The sequence below is a fragment of the Neofelis nebulosa genome, chromosome 6 (assembly GCF_028018385.1).
Source record: "Neofelis nebulosa isolate mNeoNeb1 chromosome 6, mNeoNeb1.pri, whole genome shotgun sequence".
Classification (NCBI taxonomy): Eukaryota; Metazoa; Chordata; class Mammalia; order Carnivora; family Felidae; genus Neofelis; species Neofelis nebulosa.
Window position 1 is genome coordinate 141,559,191 of NC_080787.1, and position 16,168 is coordinate 141,575,358.

At 39.3% G+C, this 16,168-nt stretch overlaps 1 protein-coding gene across 3 annotated transcripts in view; it reads right to left on the reverse strand.

The window, feature by feature from the left end:
• The window catches only part of RGS17 (regulator of G protein signaling 17), a 98,348-nt gene that overhangs the window by 63,778 nt on the left and 18,402 nt on the right, over positions 1 to 16,168 (reverse strand). The window lies entirely within an intron of this gene.

Genomic DNA, 16,168 nt, shown 5'->3' on the forward strand with positions numbered 1-16,168 from the left:
TACCTTTCAAAGAAAAGGAAAGATGACCCAGATGCGGAGCTGAGAGGCACGGGGAATTAGTCTTAGCCCTTGAGACTTAAGCAAAAACTACCAACATTTTCCCAGCTTCCAACATTTTCCAGAATTTCTGTGTAGCAGTGACTTTTTGAGTTTCCCATTCCCCACCACCTTTTGAGGAGAGATGTCTACAGTGGTTCTCCTTTGCCTGTCCAACCACTGGATGTTGGGTGTACGGGAGATAGGTAACCTGTCTCTTCAGCTTACAGATGGAGTACTCAGTGAGCTCTAATTAAGGAACTATGCCTAAGCAGCACCACACCTGGATCTGATTTAGAAGAGATTCTGAGCTTTGAGCCTATGATGTGAGGGGAGGACACTTTTGAGAATCCTGAGATGGCCCCCAATGAGCCCTGCCTCCCTATAGTCACACAAACGTGCAATTCTCTCTTCTGGAATATGGGTTGGACTCACTGACTCACCGTTAAGGAAGAGAATAAGGCAACAGTGATGAGGTGTCACTTCTGAGATTAGGTTATAAAAAGACTGTGGCTTGTCTTGGCCCTCTCTCTCATCCCTCACTCTACCATTTGTGGCACACCCATGTGGTAAGGAACTGATGTGTCCAGCCAACAGCCAGAAAAGACTAGAAGGCTTCTGCCAACACCCACATGACTGAGTTTGGAAGTAGATTTTTCCCAAGCTGAGCCTTGAGATGACTGAAGCCCCAGGTGGCCCCCTCTTTGCAGCCTTGTGAGAGCATTTATGCCAGAAACATTCAGATAAACTGTGCCCAGATTCCTGACCTCCAGAAACTATGAGATAATACGTGCTGGTTGCACTCCTTACTAAGTTTTGGGGAGATAAGTTTTATGTAACAATAAATAACTAGTACAGATGCCTAGTACAATATAAAACTAAATTCATGTTTTATTGTTTTCAGTAAACATTTCATATGTATTAAACCTGACCTATCATTCTTATTAAGTTTATAAGTAAAGGTATTTTTTATTTCCAACGTCTGATTGTTTCCTTTTCATCCACTTATTTTTATTTTATGAATATTTCATGTCGTATAGGAACTCCTGAGGACATCATTATTCTTATTTTAAAGTTTTTACTTTGTTTTCTCAGTTGTTAGGCCTTCGATTTTGGCACTATTGAATTTCTTTCGTGATATCTGTCTTTCTTGGTCTTCCTTGGCTGTCTACTCATCTTGGTAGGTGAGACTCCCATCTGCTTGCCCATCTGCAGGTGCGTCTGCTGACTGTGGGGTGCAGAGGGTGCCATGCTGGGGTAAGGTGCCTGCAGGTAGCTTCTCTTTGGAGTATGTGGCTTACCCATTTATATTTCAGATGATAAGCCATCTGGGATAGTACCATGTCTTTGTAAGCCATATTTGCTACTTTAGCCTGGGGTAAAAACTGCAGCTGCCCACAGATTACCGTGAGGGGAAAAAGAACGAGGAATAATTCAACCGTTCCACACATGGTTCCCACTGCTCATCCAGTGATTTTCCCAGAAGCATGTACTACCTTATGTATTTTGACTATGTATTTACAGAATCTCTAGAACTACTTCCACCTATAAGAGAGTTTTCTTTAATTTTTTTTTAATGTGTATTGATTTTTGAGGAAGAGAAAGAGAGAGCGTGAGCCAGGGAGGGGCAGAGAGAGACACACACACACAGAATCCAAAGCAGGCTCCAGGCTCTGAGCAGTCAGCACAGAGCCCGACGCGGGGCTCGCACCCACGAGCCATGAGATCAGGACCTGAACCGAAGTCGGACGCTTCACAGACTGAACCACCCAGGCGCCCCTAGAAAGAGTTTTCTCAAACATTTTTTGGATTGTGATTTCCTCTTGTCTTGTTTCCTTCAGGAATGCCTCAAAATCAGAGATCTGGCCAATTGTCTCCTTTTTTCCCCCTCCCTCATTATTGTTAAGGATGTATCATAAAACACATATTTATATTTAAATATGCATACATCTATTTCTTTCTTAAGGGATCTGGGTAGGCAGAAATAGATTTATGTGCTCATCTTGCCAACTGAATCCAATTAGTAAAAACATTTATATTCTCGAAATTAGAATTCTAAATAAAGTTTCATCTAGAAACAGAAAGTCCATTTTTAATAAAACTGAAAATAATGGGTCTAAACTAACTATAATGTTGGTGATTAAGTGGTTGAAAGGAACAGTTTGGAAATGGTCCAGCCATTTGGTGAATGTTGATTCTGCCATCAACACATTAAAGAGGTATGGTACCTTTGTGTAAAAAAGTGATATTAAGAAAATCTGGGTAGATGCATACAAAAAGGTGTGATTCTGAAACGGATACAGATGATTACACCATCTTTTTTTCAAGGCAATTACCCACATTAATGATCTGTTTAAACTTTGTTTTTCTTTTGCTGTCCATTCTACAGTCTGCTAAAGAAAAAAATCTCAGTATTTTATATATATATATATATATATATATGTATAATATTACATATGTATAATTATATATATATATATAATTCAAGCATTCATTTTATAATTTTTATATCATTCTGGTTAATATATCTAGGCTGAGTCTATTAAATGTGTGATGAAACCCTTTTTTCAGGTAAAAGATAAAGTGTTAATAAATCTTTTCCAGATATCAATATATAGTCCACACAATCTTTTTTTTTTTAATGTTTATTTTGAGAGTCAGAGAGAGAGGGAGGGAGGGAGGGGGAGAGTGTGCATGAGGGACAGAGAGCGAGAGAGGAGAGAGAGAATCCCAAGGAGACTCTGCACTATCAGCACAGAGCCCAATGCAGGGCTTGATCTCACAAACCTCAAGATGATGGCCTGAGCCAAAATCAAGAGTCCGATGCCTTAGTAGGCACCCAGGTTGCCCCCATAGAATCTTTAATAGAAGACTGTCTTGGCAGGTACAATCCTACCACTGACCTACTTTTCTTTAAGAATGGAAAAGTATATGAAGCTTTCAGAATAATCATGTTATTTCTAGTTTAAATTTTCCTTTTCACAAATATTATTTGTTCTATAGTGCGAGAGAAATCAATTTAGGTAAAAGAAAAATTATTATCAATTTATAAAAAGGGAAAAACTGGGATGCTGAAAACTTCATTATTAAGGGTATTTACAATAGACAGAGGTAAAAATAAACATTTCACCCCCAAGTTGCTATTGCCTACAGTAACACCATTTAACAATTAATACAATAATAAATACAAGATTTAGGCAAGGATAAAAGAATTTATGAAGATTAAATAATGTAAACATTTTTAAAATATTTTAAAGATACTTCAGTATTTATAATTACCTAATTCTATAGATCAGAAAGATATAAGGAAAAAGGAGCTCGGTTTAGAAACAGCATGAAAATAATCTAATTAGTTATTCACATGTTGAGGCTGCCTAGTAATACAACTGTCTAAAAGCACAACTGATTGTAAATGTCTCCTATTGGGGTATTGAGATACTGAATTTACCTCTTCAACATTAAAAATGTGGCTATTCTGGAGAACTGTCTCATATAACTTTGTCAAGTGTAAACCCTTGAATATTTTACAGGAAATGTATTAATGGTTGTTGAGCTAATGTTCCCATAGGTATGTATTCTGCAAAGATACAACACTTAAAATCCATAATTTAAGTATAAAGTTTGTAGTACAAATATTTGAGTCCAAAATACTATTCTGTAAATTTGGGGAAATTAAAAACCTGAATCACTTTTCAACAGGTATTTGGCAAAACACATATCTAGATCAAACCATGAGCTTCTTACATGAAAAACAGTACATGAGGGAAATTGATGGAAATATGATGTCCAGATTCAGCTGGGAATATCATGAGACCGATATTTACCACTCCGTGAAAACCTTAAACATTTTTCAAAAGATTACTGAATTTACCTTTTTGTACTCTTTTCTTTTAAAAAATGTAGACATACTTCATCTTTTAACCCATCTATATAAGCTCTATGTTAGAATTTTACAAGGTTTATGACTGTCCACTTTGGAGGAGTCTTCTCTGCCCGAAGAAAGTGCTGTTTTGTTGATACACCTAAATACTGAGGTGCAATTTTAACCTCATAATGTTCATGGCAAGCAGGTGAAGACGTAGGTAGCATTTCTTTAGGACAGCCAAAATGTTCTTGAGGTTTGGTTTTTGACGCTAAAGCTTTTATCAGTACCTGTTTTATTAAGATCTCTCTAGGAAACCAGAATATTTTGGTATCTGTATTCTAACAATTAATATCCATTAATTTGGTTCTGTTTTGTCATACAGTGTTTCTTGTCTCCACCCACCTCCAACTCTCCATCTCTGGTTGCTCTGCCTTTGGGATAAAGAATGTACAATTATACATGGCTTGGAGCAGAATGGACTTGGGAATCACAGAATTAAAGTGACACAGTCTGCTTAAAAAAAAAAAAATACCCCTAAGCTACAAAGTCAAGTGGGACTTGGAAATGCTAGAGGTCAGAACATTGCTCACAAATTATCCCAGTACAATTTAGCTTACGAATGTTTTGGAATTATACAAACAGCATTTGATGACTCATGGAACTTGTACCTTAACTGTGTTTTGCTGTTGTGCACTCCTTTTAGTCCAAGTACCCCCTGAGGAACTAAGTGTTGCAGAAGCAGTTATAGTTTCAATTTCCTCCTATGATTTGCTTTCATTTGAAAAGCAGTAAAAGGGGGGACATGGACTGACTAATTCCTGACATTCTCAGGGCTTCGGAATACTAAATTTTCATTCTCCTATGAAGATGTTACTCAGGAAATGTTGTCATCAGCAGCAATTAATTAGTCTCACAACCAGGTACTGTGTACTTGAAACATTTTTTTTTTAATTTAAAAAAATATTGCACATGTTGTGTCTTATTTGATTCCAGATTTTATTTTTTTTTTTTTTAAATTTAACATTTACTTATTTATAAGAGACAGAGACAGAGTGTGACCGGGGTAGGAAGAGAGAGGGAGACACAGAATCCCAAGCAGGCTCTAGGCTCTGAGCTGTCAGCAGAGAGACTGATGTGGGTCATGAACTCACAAACTGTGAGATCATGACCTGAGCCAAAGCTGGACGCTTAACCGACTGAGCTACCCAGGCGCCTCTTGATTCCAGATTTTACCCTGGTGTTGTTCAACACGGATATTTTTAATGGTACATTCATGCTGTCTACAGGCAGATGAACTGCATTTTGGATCACAGGGTAATTCGACCTGATTCTTTCTGTGCCTCTGAAACTCCGTTTTCCAGGGATCTCTTTTCACTGGTACCTAATACCGTGATCATTTCTGTAAGTCAGTGAATCACTTGTGACTTTAGTATTGGTTTGGTTCATCTTTCTTTTTTCCACAAGGAGAAAGCTCACTTTATCTTCCACAAACCCCTTAACTACCAGCAAGGAACCTAACTCTTGATTAATCATGACCATTCCTTGCCTCCTTCAAGGATGAGGAGTAAACAAGGGGACAGGTGATGGGGATACTGCAACACATCTGGGTAAGATAATTAAATGATAGGATAAATGCTACATATTCTTTAGAGTCCACAGAGATAGGGAGAACAGAGAGAGGCCCAAAAATGCACCTACTTGGGATGCCTGGGTGGCTCAGTTGGTTTGTGACTTTGAGCCCTGCTTCGGGCTGTGTGTCGGCAGCTCAGAGTCTGGAGCCTGCTTCAGATATCTGTGTCTCCCTCTCTCTATGCCTTCCCCTGCTCTCTCTCTCTGTCTCTCTCAAAAACAAATAAACATTAAAAGGGCACCTACTCAACACAATCTTGTTCTAATAGATAAGAGGATAAATATACAACATGTTTCCATTTAGCTTTCTGGAGACAAACTCAAAGTGTTCTAGCAAAAAGATCAGTACTCTTGGGGCACCTGGGTGGCTCAATTGGTTAAGAGTCCAACTCTTGATTTCAGCTCAGTTTATGATCTCACAATCTGTGAGTTTGATCCCTCCAATGGGCTCTGCACTGACAGCAGGGAACCTGCTTCAGATTCTCTCTCTCTCTCTCTCTCTCTCTCTCTCTCTCTCTCTCACACACACACACACACACACACACACACAATAAATAAATAAACTTACAAAAAATATTGGTCAGTATCAATATTAAAAAAATACAGAAAATTCAGAGCACTGAACAACTTTAGGAAGTCTGGTTCTGTGTCATGAGGAAATAGATGAGCTTCAACTTAATAATTTTAATTCTCAGGTTGGTTTTCTTGTAGTTTTTTGAGATGTTTTCAATATATCGATAAACTGAAAACTGCACAAACAAATGGGAGAAGGACAAAAGTCTCAAAATAATTTTCCAGCCCCTTTTCTTTTCCCCTCCTCAGCCATCCCCAGGCATATATTTTCAGTGGAGAAGTTTTATACCTTCTTCCAAATGGAATATCCCGTTTGCTATCAGTTTAATCTCCATAAAACATTTATGAATTAGAATGTTCAATTTAAAAAAAATAATCTTTTTTATAATTACCATATTCAAAAGGTAATTTGTTTTTAATTTTTTTTTTAACGTTTATTTATTTTTGGGACAGAGAGACAGAGCATGAACTGGGGAGGGGCAGAGAGAGAGGGAGACACAGAATCGGAAGCAGGCTCCAGGCTCTGAGCCATCAGTCCAGAGCCTGACGCGGGGCTCGAACTCATGGACCGTGAGATCGTGACCTGAGCTGAAGTCGGATGCTTAACCGACTGAGCCACCCAGGCGCCCCCAAAAGGTAATTTTTATAGTTACTACATTCATGTATAATCTTGTAGCTAACATAATCTTCATAAACTAAATAAGATAAACACTTATATCCAAAAAACAATTTTAATAATAATGCAAAATCTCAGATGCATCCGTTAAGAGTTTAATATTTGTTAAGTCTGGTTTGTGAAAATTTCTGAGTCATTATATTTTTCTAGAATATGCCTATCATTTTTATTCATCATGGATATGCTATTTTTTTGTGTGTATGGATTTCTACATTCACATTAATATGCCTGTCATGGAGAGTGAAAATAATTATTTTTGATTACACTATCATCGAAGATCTAAGTTGAAAGCTGGATCAATTACTCAATAAATACATTGAGTTAATGAGGCCAGTATTGAAATTAGAGAACCATGCTCTTGAATTGTTTTTGATGGAGTTCTGACAAAATTTTGGTAAAATTTCATTGAACTCTTATTTCATTCACATTAACATTTTTTTCCAGGATAAAAAGACTTTGAGGTGACTATCATAACTTTTTTTTTCTAAAATTTTATTGTGATAAAATATACAAACATAAAAATTTACCATTCTAAACCTTTTTTTTTAAATGTTTCTTTTTGAGAGAGGGTGAGTAGCAGTAGGGCAGAGAGAGGGAAACAGAGAATCCCAAGCAGGCTTTGTGTTGTCAGTGCAGCAGAGCCCAAAGTGGGGTTTGAACTCACAAACCGTGAAATCAAGACCTGAGCTGAAATCAAGAGCTGGTCGCTTGGGGCGCCTGGGTGGCTGAGTTAAGCGCCCAACTCTTGGTTGTGGCTCAGTCTGTGCAATCACAGTTCATGAGTTTGAGCCCTGCATTGGGCTCCACACTGATAGTATGGAGCCTGCTTGGGATTCTCTCTCTCCCTCTTTCTCTGCCCCTCCCCACTCACTCTCTCTCGAAATCAATACACGAACTTAAAATAGTTGGATGCTTAACCGACTGAGCTACCCAGGCAACCCTAAACCATTTTTCCAAGTGACAGTTCAGTGGTATAAAATACATGCAGGATGTGCTACCCTCACCACCATCCATCTCTACAACTATTTTCACCTCGTAAACCTGCAACTCTATGCCCATTAAATAACAACGACCGATTCTACCTTTCCTCCCAGGCCCTGACAACCACCATCCCACTTTCGGCCTCTCTGATCCTGGCTACTAGTAAACCTCATATAAATATTTGTTTTTAGGGAAAAATTAAAATAATTTGGGGAAGGGGCGCCTGGGTGGCTCAGTCGGTTCAGCGTCTGACTTCAGCTCAGGTCATGATCTCGCAGTTTGTGAGTTCGAGCCCCATGTTGGGCTCTGTGCTGACAGCTCAGGGTCTGGAGCCTGCTTCCGATTCTGTGTCTCCTTCTCTCTCGGACCCTCCCCTGCTCACACTCTGTCAAAAATGAATAAACATTAAAAAAATTAAAAAGATAATTTGGGGAAAATACAAATTTAAGTGCCATTTTCTAAGGGTACATAAACAATATTTTCAAAATTCAGCTTTGTCCAATCACTGCCAAATTAAAGATTCTGAGTGGCAGAGAGAGAAAATCATTATGTTTCATAATGAAATATACTTTGATAGTAAAGAGAGTCTGTTAAAAGTAATTTAAGGGCGTACATCTTGGCCACCATGTGACAGATACAAAAAAAAAAAAAAAGCAGCAGCAAAGGGAATACAAGAATAAAACAGGAGAAACATTTCTGAAGGGGTCGTGTTCTGTTCACAATTTTAAATATTTCTACTTTGTGTTTTGGTAGAATGCTGCAATTTAATAAATTATTTTTGAAATTGAATGCCAGATGTATTTACTCTAGGAAAATCTATCCATTTAATCATTGAATCTGAGGTACAGCAGGGTTTTGAATTATATATGCTATTCTATAGAGACACAGAATTCTATTTCTAAAAGTACTTCACAAATAATTCTCAAATAAATGTTTTAAGAGGAAGGCATGTACCAGAATGCCATTTCTCCAAGTTTTGGCAGATTATGAAAAAATGATCTAATTCTATATTATTCATATTGGCTGAATCGTAAAAGGGATGCATAACTCTCCATATGGGAAGGCACTTGATTACTTAGAGCCTATAAGAAATAGTTGTAGCTTGGTTTGCAAATAATTACAAATAATACTTAGGTGCCACACTGTTTTCAGCTCTGAAAATGTGAATGTATCAGTTTCAGTTCTCTACAACACAGAGTCTGTCTTATAATATAGTCATCCAACTAACACTTGATAAGCATCTTCCATGTCCTGGATGAGTCTAAGAAATGTAAAGGAAAAGTAAGACAGTCTTCAGGGAGGTAACATCCTATGGGAAGAAGGACGGGAATAGATCCTTCATAATGTTACAATATAAGGACTTTGATGGGGGAATGAACAAAGCGTTCCTGGAATCCAGAAGACACGGTTGGAGTGGCTCCCAAAGTTGTGACATTTCTGTTGTCTGTTAAGAATGGGGAAGAAGTCTGACAGGTAAGGGAGGCATCATAAGCGAAGGCATAGGGTAGGAAGGCCATTAAGTGTTGGGGAAAGGTGATTCAATGAGGCTGAAGACAGGCTCTGAGTCTTACTTGCTGTGTAATGTAGAAATATTACTTAGCCTCTCTGGACACTTTCCTCATCTGAAAAAAAAGAAAAATAAGGAATGATAAGAAGACTTCCCTCACTTCCTTATTGTGAGGATCTGTGATGCGTGTAAAAGGCCTGGCAGTGTGTTTGCTCCACTCTGAAATGCTCAGTAAGCAAGAGCTGCTGCAAAACAGAGATCCTGGGTGTCAAGCTGGGATCACTTCCTTATCACAGTAAGGCAGCCGTTTAATCTCATTGAGTTTGCTCTCCCTTTTCCCTAATAGGAGGAGGATCAAACTAGACAGTGATCTCAAGTCTCTTTCAGCTTACAGATTATATTATAGCTATATGGCCACTGCCACATAAATAGTAGTTCATATTCACCTCTCAAATGTAGGGTATTTTTTCTCCATAAGGAAAATGTCCCATTAAAAAACTTGAGCTGTCAAATTTGATGAACAAAGGGGTCACAGAACTGGCCTTCGTGTCGTCAGGTTGAATGCCTCATTTAAAACTGAAAATATCAGGGTGCCTGGGTGGCTCGGTCAGTTAAGCATCTGACTCTTGGTTTCAGCTCAGGTCATGATCCCAGGGTTGTGGGATCGAGCCCTGTTTGGCGTGGAGCCTACTTGGGATTCTCTTTCTCCCTCTGTACCTCTCCTTTGCTCATGCTCCCTCAATCTCAATCTCAATCTCTCTCTCAAAATAAAAATAAAATTAAAAATAAACTGATAATCTCTGATTTTCATGTTTATTTCAGATAAATTAACTCTTCTTGAAGGTTTTTCAGAAAGATGGTAGAAAGCATATAAAAAACATGGCCAAAGGTAGAGACTGCCCCTTCTTTAATGTTTATTTCTGAGGGACAGAGAGAGACAGAGCGTGAGTGGGGGAGGGGCAGAGAGAGAGGGAGACACAGAATCTGAAGTGGGCTCCAGGCTCTGAGCCTGATGCAAGGCTCGAAGTCTGGAATGGAGACATGATGATCTAGGCCAAAGTCGGACGCTTAACTGACTGCCACCCAGGTGCCCCCAAGAGACTGCCCCTTCTTTATAAAAGGACCTCTTCCTCTAAAAATAACATTGGTGATAGTGGAACCACCTAGAACCTATTTGTTTTATAGATGGTTTAACTCAGTGTCTTGTTAGATTGTAACTTAAGAATGAAATGTAATAGCTTAAGCACTTTGACTTATTTATTCCTTGACAAATAATGGAAAAAGCAGTGAACTAGTCAGCTGTTATTTGTGGCTCTTGATAAAATATGTAGTGCGACTGCATGAGAAAATGGGCAAATATTTCTTAAGAATAAAAGGAAAAAGGACCTGTGGGTTTAAACATTCATTACACACATTTATTCTTTCATCCAATAAATGTTTATTGAACAACTAGTATGCCTAGAAGGGTGTAGACAATAGCAATCTGGAAATCTTTTAAAAAGTTTTCACATCCAGGAATAAGAGGACATCAAGGGGATGAGGGACAGTTAATGGAGTTTAGGTCCCTGAGTGGTCAAAGGATTGCTGAAGTCTGGGAATAATGGCTTAAGTATTAATATATATACTAGAGATTATTGCTTGATGTTTTAATTTACCCTAGTTTATTCTTTAGAATTCTGTCAGGTAAATATCCTCTCACAGAACAAGTAAAAACCCAAGTTTTCAATAATTTAAGCAACTGCTTATACTCTAAGCATTGGAATTAAGATTTGAACCTAATCTGATAGACTTCAAAGTTCACAATCATTCTACTACTCCATATTCTATTAGCGACCACATTATATGCTATTGATTCAAAGCTACGACAGATACCTTTTCTGTTTAAAGCAGAATTCCTTCACAAAATTAAAATGGAGGCTGGTAGGATTGACCTTGGCAGTTAACAGTATATGCTACCCTGGGTGACTATGTTAGGTGGTTATGCAGTGGTACCTACCACCAAGATATCAGATTCATTGCCTGGCATTCCATCAGATGTAGCGACCTGTCTCTGTACTTCAAAGGCATTTTTGCTCCTTCACAGCCTTCTATTAAGGAAAGTGATAAGCCTTTATCACTCACTCTATCCATAAGTCCAAACAGCAGACACCAGGTGATGCTGTGACAGTCAGATGGGACCCCAGTAGGAAGGACAGGACATGCAGCCTGCCTTTGTCCTTTGTCTTTGGTTTTCTCTAGGGGTAAAACTGGCAAAACTCATACATCTTTCAAGTTAAGTAAAATCATGGATAGAACGTGTATATGTACACAAACATATGGGAACATACAGAAAGACTAGTTCTAGAGTCCTTATATTCCCAGAAATGTGATTTGGACTAGAAAGGAATAGAATAATTCTCTGTCCTAGAACTTCTTTTTGATATAAATCTTTAGTCTTTGTAAAGAAAAAAAAAATGTTTCTAAGTTTCCATACTGAAGTCATAGCCACATCACTCTGTAACCCTATTTTCAGTTTTATTTTGGATTGAAGCATACCTAAATGGAAGCTAACATTCTCATTTTTTAATGTGCAGATCAAAGGGAAAAAAGAATCAAAGAATTAGTTGGCATAGGCTCATGAGTTCGAAGAATTTCTTACATGCCAATCTGGTTAATCAATTCTTCAGAGAAGGAAAAAATGAGGGTAGCTGAATGATACAGGCCTTACAACCCAATGAACTGAATCACATGTACCTTAGTCTAAGAAACGCAGATACAGAATGTAATAAACGTATACTGGAGTCAGACTTTGTCCAGAACCCACCAAGCAGATAATGAAAACTGGTAGGAGAGACTACTATCTGAATTTTCTTAAAATTATCCAGGGATAGTTCACTGGCTTTTGTCAGCCCACCTCATTGTGGCTGCAACATAGACAATGGCATAGGCAGGGGTGGTTACCGAGAGTTCCTCCAGGCCCCCTGTGCATATGGAGAAATCTTATCTGAGGGCTGGCCTATGTGGATGGATCCAGAAATGTTTCTTTTTGTCAATTTTACTTTCTTTCAAATGCTAATGAGGGCTAAGCCTCAAACATTTTGGTGCCTTCCTCAAAGAAAGCAAAAGCACAATGCAAACATTAGGCATTCTATTTTCATTCTGCACGTGTCTTGCTTTATGCATTCTATCTTAAAATATTTATTTTTGGCCGCTGCCCTGACACCCAGTGGCTGGCCCTTGGTAGAATCTCAGCCACAATTGCTGAATGAATAAAACGAACTGTGCCATGAGCTTCCTCACTGCAAGTCATTGTGGAAGCGTATGCCCATCTCGGAATTGTTACAGTCCGGAGAACCAGGGGCATGGTTAGCGTGTGTAGAGTTTCTTGCAGTGCAGGCACGTAGGACTCGGCAGTTATCCTCTTCCAGTGCTGTAAACTGAACGCCAGGGCATTACAACAAACCACAAAACAGACAGGAGGCTACGCCATCTGAGGAATGACCTACTGTCAGTCAGAACACTGCGTTAGTAGTCTCATGTTAACGGGAGAATGTCTTAGGAGTAATGGGCTGAAATATGGCAGTGCTTTACGACAGCATCTTTACTGGGAGTTATAACTTTTTTTATTCCCTTTGGGTTTACATTTTATTTAAAACAGGTCATAAAATATTACCACTCGTTGACGGAGGGCCTGACAGGACAGTTGTATTTCCACGCCTTCCTGAAGAAGGCAGGGGGAAGAAGGCTGCTTCGGCTGTTGGTGTACGCCATAGCCCACTGGCTCCTACAGGCCAGCAGCACCACACGTCCTGTCCTCTCAAGTGCTGCTACTACCCTCTTCTCCTAGCAACCGTATTATGTTAAAGTACGGTTGCTGAGGTTGCCAGGATATTCTTCTATTCTTGTTCTCCATGACCAAACCAAAGGGAGGACAACGTGTAAACCAAACTAACGGTGAAGATACGGGTGAGAGGGGCCCAGAAAAACAAACATAAAATGATAAATATGCAGTTTATTTTCTTTTGGGTAAAATCAGGAAAAAAAATAACAGATTTTGAAGACAACCTGCAAAATAATGGCCACCAAATATTTTAAGACAAAATTCACTGCTTTATCATTATTCACTGAAAGCCACTTCTTCTCAGTAAGGGAAGAGAGACAAATATTTTAAAATTGTCAGAGTGACCTAAACTGTTCTGAACTATAATTACCATCCTGTTTAACATATAAGAGTTTTCAAGTAGATGCCACATTTCACTGAACCTAAGACATCACTGATTATAAAATGCATACTGGGTTCTGAAAACGTTAAAATACGAAAAACAAAAAATCCACCAGTATATAGAACTATTGAAACATTGTATATTACTTCATTTGGTATCTCAATCAATTCTGAGATAAAATATCCTCCTTATTCACAGAAAAGGAAGTAAAGTTTCTTGGAATCATAGCTAATAAGCAGTAGAGACAGATGTCAAATCTACATCTGTTTGACTATTCATTATGCCGGGTTGTCTCTTAAGTTCCTTGCATAGATAATAAATAAAAATAACAACATGCTTATGGAACTTCATAGCTGTTGAAGTGTTTGTCATACTTCTGGTAATTCACTAGGTGTCATTAGCCCTGTTTTACAAATGAGAAAAACCAGACCCAGAAAGATGGAATGACTCACTCAAGGTCACATAATTAGTAAGTGGCAGAGCCAGGCGTGAAACCTAAGATAAATGCCTCTTAACCCAGAACGTGTTTGACTAAGATCAGACATTAACCAACTACTGGACCTGAAATTAGTTCATGGACATAAAGATTATTCAAAGAGAAATGTACAAGAAGAGCTGTCACACATGTTAGATGGATGCATTGATTTATTCAACAAATATTTATTGAATGGCTACTTTGAGCTAGGCTCTGTTTTAGTACCAGGAATACCGAAATGAATAAAAGGCATAAAAATCACATAAGACTTCTAAGTGCTATTGAGAAAAACAAGGTGGAGGGTAACAAGGGAGGGAGAGCCTGCAATTTTAAATAGTGGTCAAGGAAGGTGTCCTTGAAAAGGTGACATCTGACAAGGATAAGGGAGATAAAGAAGTGAGCCATATGGATATCTGTGGGAAGATGATTCCAGGCAGGAGGAACAAAGGGCTTGAGTTAAGAGTGTTCTGAAGAGGCTGTATGGCTGGGGCATAGTAGCAAGGGGGGAGTGTAGGTGATGAGTTCAGAGGGGTATGAGGGACAGAAGGTGGAGAGGGGACCGTGGACACATCACATAGGTCCTGCAGGGCATTTTAGGGACTTGGGATTTTACTCAGAGCAAAATGATAACCTGAGTCAGAGTAGCCTCACGGAATCTGGAGTCTGGTCAATTTCAATGACTCTGTCTGAGGCATCCCAAGTATGTCCTGGGCTACCTGGCAAACAGATGTCACTCTGGCTCCATCTTATATTTTAGAGCATTGCCTATCCTACAGAGTGTTGACAGATAAGATTTCAGCTTTATGGATAGCTAATAAATAGATATTTATCAGAGACCTATTATCTGTGCTGGGCATTTAAAGAAAAGCTCTCCTCACCTCCTCCTTTCTAACCCCAACAAAAAATTAGTCCCCACTTTCAGTAAGCTTAGCGCTACGCTGTGAGATGATTCAAGTCTATACCAAGTGTTCACTTATAGAGGAGCAAGCATGGAATTATGCCAGGGATAGCCAGAGACAGTTTTACTGAAAGCAGTGTGTAAGGTGAGGTTTTCTAAATAAAGGCAGGTAAAACATTTTGTACAGAGGTAACAGCCTGAGCAAAAACAAGGAGGCTTATAATAGCATGGCTTATTTTTTAAGGATTCATTCATTCATTCATTCATCCATCCACCTATTCATTCATCCAGTGTGACTGGGGAATAAGGTACCTGAGAACTAACAGCAATTGGGGAAAGACAGGCCAGAAGGAATCATGGAGAGGGCCACGCATAGTATTTGGATTTTATCCGTAGGTGATGGGGAGACACGGCATGCTTTCTGCACGGGAAGTAGCAACGGAAGGCCTATGTTGGTCATCCTGGCACCATTGTGCAGGACCGTGGAATGATGTGAGAATGCAGATAGGAGGCTACCGCAATAGTCCAGGCAAGCTGATGATGGTGAATGGGAAGAATAGAAATAGAGAAATGGGACACAGGTAGGAAGCCCTCGAGGTAAATTAAGCCTAGCTTGAGGCCAGATTAGTCATGAGCAGGGTGTAAGAGGGGGTTCAAGGTCACCTCCTGGTGTACCAGCACGAATGACTGTGTAGATGCCACACTCTGATAAGAATATGGGAAGGAGGGGTGCTCGGTGGCTCTGTCAGTTAAGCATCTGACTCTTGATTTTGGCTTGGGTCATGATCTCACGGTCGTGAGATAGAGCCCTGCATCGGGTCCTGCACTGGTCATGGTGCCTGCTTAAGATTCTCTCTCTCCCTCTCCCTCTGCCCCTCCCATACCTGCTTGCATGCTCTCTCTCAAAAAAAAAAAAAGAATATGGGAAGGAAAAAGGTTTGCTCATGGAGAAGATAATACAAGTGTCACTGTTACGATGCAGGCGGTTTCAGTGGAGAGACAAGTCACTACGAGGTGGCCAGACAAGGATTCATGAAGGTCTCAGGACTTTAGCTTAGACCTTAACAGATGGTCAGGATTTAGAAAAGTGGAGGGAAACGTGTACAGACCTTAAAAGATGGTCAGGGTTTAGTAAAATGGAGGGAAACACGTACAGCATTCCAGACAGAAAAAAGTCGGAGCAAAGGCACAGAAGTGGCAACATAGGCCTTTTTCTGCAGGTTAAGTATACTGGTCTTTGCGAGTAGAAGAGTGGTAAGAGAAAGGGGAGGAAAAGGTGGGTCTTCAAATGATGTGGAGTCTGCATCCGAAATTCCCCTTTCAGGG